Source organism: Peromyscus leucopus, chromosome 17 (genome assembly GCF_004664715.2).
Source record: "Peromyscus leucopus breed LL Stock chromosome 17, UCI_PerLeu_2.1, whole genome shotgun sequence".
NCBI lineage: Eukaryota > Metazoa > Chordata > Mammalia > Rodentia > Cricetidae > Peromyscus > Peromyscus leucopus.
In genome coordinates, this window is record NC_051077.1 from 49,212,772 (window position 1) to 49,219,731 (window position 6,960).

Sequence of the window (6,960 nt, forward strand, 5' to 3'; positions counted from 1 at the left end):
CCAAAGAGAATGTTGTGAGAGGTTAACTCAAGATCTGCCAGATCCAATATGACTACAGAAGCTGCAATGCATGGAAAGACCTTATAGTCCCAGGGAGTGAACAAGTGTGTTACCTCCTGAGGGCCCCACCTTAGGAACAGAAATGAGGCTTCAGTTAGACCAATCTTGGTTGATGTGTGAGATGACTTAGGATTCAGTATTACTTTTCCCATTTGACAAAATAGCTGAAACACAACTTAATGAAGGTGTTGTGGGATATTTGTACACTGTGTGAAAATATATTGTTGTAATTGGTGTAACAAAAAGCTAAATGGCCAACAGCTAGGCAGGAGGTATAGGTGGGACTTCAGGGTAGAGAGAGAACTCTGGGAAGAAGAAGGCAGAGTTGCCAGCCAGGCACAGAGGAAGCAGCATGAGCAGTAAGGAGAGATGAGGTACCCAGCCACACACAGAAGGTAGATTAAAATAAATGGGTTAATTTAATTTATACGAGCTAGTGGGACAAGCCTAAGCTACGGCCAAGCATTCATAATTAATAATAAGTCTCTGTGTCATTATTTGAGAGCTGTCAGTACAGAGAAAGACTCAATACAGGAAGGTTTATTTTGGCTCATGGATTGAGGGTGCCATCCATCATGGTGGCAGGAGCTGAGATAGTTGATCACACTACATCCCCAGTCAGCAAGCAGAGAGAGCTGAGTATTGCTATCCCATTCATTTCCTTTTAATGCAATCTTAAACTCCAAGCAGGAAGGTGCCAACCATAGTCAGGTGGGTCCTCCCACCTCAGCAAGACCTTGTGAGAAACATACTTAGAGACAGGCCCAGAGGTTTGTCATCTAGATAAATCTAAATCCCTATTGGTGAAATTATTAAGGCCACTCCACGTAGTTAAAAGGAAGGTTTATTTTGTGGGGTAACTTACAAGTGAAGGGATAGTTTACAGGGTCTGGGAAAGATGTGGTGCAGTCCGGTGGTGTTCTCTGGCGAACTCTGCTCAGTCTACCTCCAGTATCCAGGGTCCAGGAACCAAGAGATCTCGGGTCTTCAGGGTCCTCTCTAGGCCCTGCCTTGTAGGCATGACAGTTACCGAAGCCTCAGTGGGGGTTGGAACTTCCAGATCAAAGCTGGAATGGCTACCTACTACAAATCCCAGCAAGTTGGCAAGATTAAACATCACAAGATTATTATTTCCGACATTAAATATATGAATAGCTATACCAAAGCAAACAAACAACAACAACAAAAATTAATATAATAAGGAGAGCAAAATAACCAGGAGATCCAGATAATATAGTTATCAGGCACAAATTTAGATATAACTATCATTAATATATTCAATACATTAAAGGAAATACCGTGGTCATCTTAACAGAGAACCTAAACCACAAAGAAGAAAAGGTTAAACTTTGAGATGAAAAATACTGCAACCAAGTTCAAGAACTCAGTGGACAGGTTTAACAACAGGGTAAGTACAGTTGAAGCAAATCAATGCATTGTAATATAGACCATACATATCTAGACAGAGTATGGGAGACATGAAAGGGCTGGGGAGAAAGCTCAAGGGGTAAAAGTAACTGCTACCTAAGCCTGAGGACCTGAGTTCAAATCCCTGGGACCCACATAAAAAATGGGCATGACTATAATCCTGGGGGTGGCAATAGATAGACCCCAGGGTTTAGCTGAAGTTCTCCTGTGTCCTGCCTGGTCCGCAGCCGCTCAGACCCAAGTAAACACACCGAGGCTTTTATTAATTAAAACTGCTCAACAATTAGCTCAGGCCTACCACTGACTAGCTCTTACACTTAAACTCAGCTCATTTCTGTTAATCTCTATGTTGCTATGTGTTCCGTGGCTTTACTTGTATGCCATGACATGCTGCTCCCTGGATGGCGGGATGGCGTCTCCTCATTCAGCCTTCCTCTTCCCAGAATTCTCCTTGTCTGCTTATCCCACCTATACTTCCTGCCTAGCTACTGGCCAATCAGTGTTTTATTAAACCAGTGTACAAAGCATTATTCCATAGCACTAGGGACTCACTGATCAGCCAGCTTAGCTGAAATGGTGGTAAGCTTCTGGTTTGGTGAGGGACCCTATCTCAAGGGAATAAGGTGGAAAACAGTAAAAGACACCCTACAACTGCCTGTGGCCTCCACATGTACTACATGCATGTACCCACACCTTCATGTGCATGCACTACACACACACAATGTGTACACAGCAAAGAAGAGAGAGACATAAAAGAGCAGAAGAAACATGGCGTAATAAAATGGTCTACCAGGTAGAAAATTGGACTCTTAGAGCAGAGGAAGACCACGGACAAAATTGATATTTGTAACGATAATGCCTCAGGCAGTTTGCCCAGGTGGTGTCAGCATGAAGCTGAGAAAGCTCCTCTTGTGACTTTGGAAGAGGAAAGGTAGAGTAACTGTGGGAAATGGCAGCATGTTCTCCATTGCAAGAGTCCTTCATGGAAGAAATGACTTCAGCATATCATTATGCTGGGTCTATGAGGGGCCATTTCACTTCAGTCCCTTCTGGTGTCTCTATCTCACATAAAGGGCTGTAGAAAGGAGACGGAACAGCCTCGACACATGGATAACAATAAAAAGATTGTGATCTATTCATAAAGTTATTGAGCACTAGCCTTTCCTAACATCAACAAAATTCCTCTATATTAACGCAAGGGGAGAGACACAGACTAAGTGGAATCTGAGGACCAACAGGGAGAGGAAAACACAGGAGCCCAGAGGAAAGCGAAGCTTCTAGCATTTACAGGTGACCTCAAGCATGGCCAAACTCCTAGGCCCTCTAAAAACCTGTTGACCTGCTCTATCACAGAAATACAGCATGTCTGGCTTTAACAAGAAATGACAAGGTAGAGCAAAAGGCAAGAAAATCTGTGAGAAGAGACAAAACAAGCATCAGAGATAGATTTAGATAAGGTGCTGAGCTTGAAATCATAAGATAAGTAACTTGAAAAAAGTAGACAATAGGTCGTCACGGACAGGTGGTATCCGGAGGAGCTGGAAGCTGTAAGAACTAGTAAGGCTGGTAAACTCAGAACCAGAAAGCCTGTAACAGAACAAAGAATTCCACTGATGGGCTTCTCAGTGTGCTTAAGGACAACAGGTAAACACTTCCCCAAAGGAAATGCAAAGAGAATGAAAAACAAATGAGCATTGAGGGACAGTTTCTAGAGTGGTGAAAGGTACAGTTGGATTGAATGCCATATGGAAAAGAGAGATTGGGAGAGAAGAAATGGTTGAAATAATATGATCCATGGGTCATTTCGGAAGTACCAAGAGAAATCACCTGTCCAGAAAGCTCAGAGAATACCAACACATGTTTTACGTTCACTGAAAGGGATGCACGTGTGGCAACCCACTAAGCAGGAAGTCAGTTTTACAACTACCATTCATTGATTGACTGGGCAGCCTCCTGGGTGCTAGGATCACAGTTGTGAGCCCCACACTGACTTTTAAAAAACTATTTATTTTACACGGATGAATGTTTTGCCCTCATGTATGTACATGCACTATGTGTGTGCCTGGTACCCACAGATGCCAGGAGAGGGTATCAGATCCTCAAGGTTTGGAGTTCACACGTTTGTGAAATACCATGTGAGTTCTGGAAATTGAACCTGGGTCCTCTGGAAGAAAAGCCAGTGGTCTTAACTGATGAGCCATCTCTATAGCCCACTGCATACATTTTTTTAATGAGAGAAAGGAAAAAAGAAATGGGGGGTTGTGTTGAGGGTTGGGGGGAACCAAACGTGATAACATTATGGATTAATCCCAGTGTTCTGATTCTCTTTTTAGATTCGTCGAAAGTTCCCTATAGGAAGGGCATTCTGGGAAAGAATAACATCTCCACAGTACACAAGGGACAGGGAGCACAGAAACATTTAAGTAGGACTTAAACAGATTCATGGCTTATATGACCCAGTTTTAACTGGAGAAGCTCTTACCATATGTATAAAGGACTTCAAAGGGTTACAGAGCCCAGGTTTGAGAATGATTTTAGTAAACTGAGCAGGAAGCCACAAGGTAGCTGGGGTGCACGGCTCAGTTTCCTCGTAAAAACTCCAAGTCTGAGCCAATCCTAGAAGACCAGGCAAAAATGGTCAAATTATGAGAGACTCGGCAACCTGCTTTTATATGCACTGTCCCTCCTAATTTGATGTATTCTGACAGATAATGTTCTGTTTGTGTTAGACTTCTGTGCTATCTCTCTTTCCTCTATCAGAGACTTTAACAAGTATCAAAATACAATTGAAGACAGGTGTGTTAGAATGTACCTGTAACCCCAGCACAGTGCTCCAGAGGTAGAGACAAGAGAAGAGGCCGTTCATGTCTTTAAAAAAACAAAACCAAACTACCCAGAAATTTAACTGGCTGTAAAACTGATGAAGACTCTAAAGCAGTAACCTGGGACTTGGACAATGCTCAGAAATGTTTGTTAATTAATGGCTTTTTTTTTTTTTTTTTTTTTTTTTTTTTTTGGTTTTTCAAGACAGGGTTTCTCTGTATAGCTTTGCACCTTTCCTGGAACTCACTCTGTAGCCCAGGCTACAGAGATCTGCCTGGCTCTGCCTCTCAAGTGCTGGGATTAAAGGCATGCACCACCACTGCCCAGCTTGCCTTACTACTTTTAAAATACCTAGTTTAAGAAATAGATTCTGGGGGCTGGAGAGATGGCTCAGAGGTTAAGATTAAGAGCACTGACTGTTCTCCCAGAGGTCAAGCATACAGGCAAACTTGCAGAAAGAACACTGTTTATATTAAATAAAATAAATCTTTAAAAAAGAAAGATTCTGGGTGATGGTGACACACACCATTAATCCCAGCACTTGGGAGGCAGAGGCAGGAGGATATCTAAGTTCAAGGCCAGCCAAGTCTACAGATTGATTTGCAGGATTGCCAGGACTAGCTACAGAAAAGCCCTCTTTGGGGGGTAGGGGCATGGGCAGGGGGTGGGGTGTAAAATACTCACATGATTATTTTAGCAGGGTTTCTCTTGCAAACCTGGCTGTCCTAGAACTCTCTCTGTAGACTGAGATGTCCTGGAACTCAGAGGGCCACTTGCCTCTGCCTCTCGAGTACTGAGATTAGAGCACTACCACACCTGGATAAAAATCTTTGATAGCTGGATTTTCCCAAAATAAGTCAGGAAACAGTGGCTGGGAAGAATAAGGGTGTGAAAAAAAACTGCGTGCGCGTGTGCACACACACAGGCACTCGTGTGCCACAGTCATGCTCCTCACTGTGTGCTTGAGAAGGTGTTATCAGTCAGAATCCTCTAAAGGAGCAGAACTGATAGAATGGGTGTATATATAATGGGATTTCTTAGACTGGCTTACATGATGTGGTGGTTGTCTTGCAATGGGAAGGCTGAGGATCTGGTAGTTGTCCAGTTCTCAAGACTGGATGTCTGAGCAGTCCCAATCTGCTGCTGGAGTTCTGGAGGAGTCTACACTGGAATCCTGAGGCAGTTCGTTCTACTACTGAAGGAACGCCTCAGTAATAGGACAGATGAACCTGCCAGCAAAAGTGACAGTGAGCAAAAAGCAAAAGCTTTCTTTTTACACGTCCTTTCCTGTGGGCTGCGGCTAGAAGGTGTGGCCCAGATTTAAGGTGGGTCTTTCCACCTCAAATGATCTAAAGAAGAAACTCTCTCAGAATTTTGGCAGCATTTGCTGGCCAGTGAGCCTTCAGGATGCACCTGTCTCTGCCCCAACCCCACCCTGAACACTAGGATCATAAACCCTCCCCACCACCATCCAGCTGCTTCTTTAATGTGGGTGGTGGGGATCCAAACTCCTCCTCATGCTTCCCTTGCACAGAAAGCATTGTACCCACTGACCCCGACAGCAGTCTCCCTCTACTCTCTCTTAAAATTTTCCATAACAAAAAAGAGAAAAACCTTGATTTCAAACTTCACCTTGTATTTACTGAAGGTTGGGAGCAAAACATCGTCTTCTGGACAGGACAGGGCAGCTGCCTTCAGGAACTCGCGGTACCTACCTGTGGTTGCCTGTACGCGTCCCGTCCCGCACAAGAGCCAGGCAGGCGACAGTCTAACATGAAGGGGGAGGGGCTCACGAGCCCCACCCCTAACTGAGGAGCTGCTGACGGCCAATGCACTCTGAGGAAAAGAGAATCAGTTCTCTTTAAAGGTGTGGATTTTGGTAGGTAACCGCACTCCCATGGGCGGCCTCACACCCAAGGGTATATGGCCAGCACGATTTGGATCCCATGGGTTACCAAGAAGTGAAAATGGGCACACAGAATTGGAGGCGAGCAGGGAAGAGTGGGGCGGACCTGGGAGGGGTGGGTGTGAATATGTTTAAATACATTCACTAAAACTCTCAAAGACTCTATAAAATGTTTAAACACTTTACTGAATTATATAAGAAAATACTTCGAAGAAATGAGCATGCTCACTGTAATTACTAGTGGTGCTCTCGTTGAATCGGGAAAACAGGCATGTTTTGTATTGATTAACCGAATTCAGTCACTCCAAATATATGAATATTTCAATTAATCTTGAGTCTACAATAAATGTATACACATTTTAGCAATAAAGATGGGGGGGAGCTTGTCTAAAGTAATTGTGAAATATACATACCAATGTACAGGACTTGGGTTTCAGACACAGCTCTTTATCAATTTTTATTACTTTTATGACTTGGAAATTGGAATTCCAATATCACTGTGAAAATATAATTTCTTTTAAACTGTGTTTGAAAAATTCTTATCAAACTGGTTATTTTCTTTTTCTTCTTTTATTATTCCCTCTTTCTTGCTCACTTGCTTTCTCTCTCTCTCTCTCTCTCTCTCTCTCTCACACACACACACACACACACACACACTTCTTCTCACCCTTCTCTCTGTTTCTTTTTTTTCCTTCTTAGTTTTAATAAACACACAAGTTCTTGTTATGTAGCCCTGGCTGCAT

General features: G+C 43.3%; 1 long non-coding RNA gene across 1 annotated transcript; it reads right to left on the reverse strand.

Moving 5' to 3' along the window:
• Window positions 1-3,715: 3,715 nt before the first annotated feature.
• On the reverse strand, window positions 3,716-6,703 carry LOC119089201. Its single transcript, XR_005093065.1, has 3 exons — window positions 5,944-6,703; window positions 5,363-5,540; window positions 3,716-4,104 (listed from the first exon to the last, which is right to left on the reverse strand). It is a non-coding gene; the product is annotated as an uncharacterized LOC119089201 (long non-coding RNA).
• Between the last annotated feature and the right edge of the window lie 257 nt (window positions 6,704-6,960).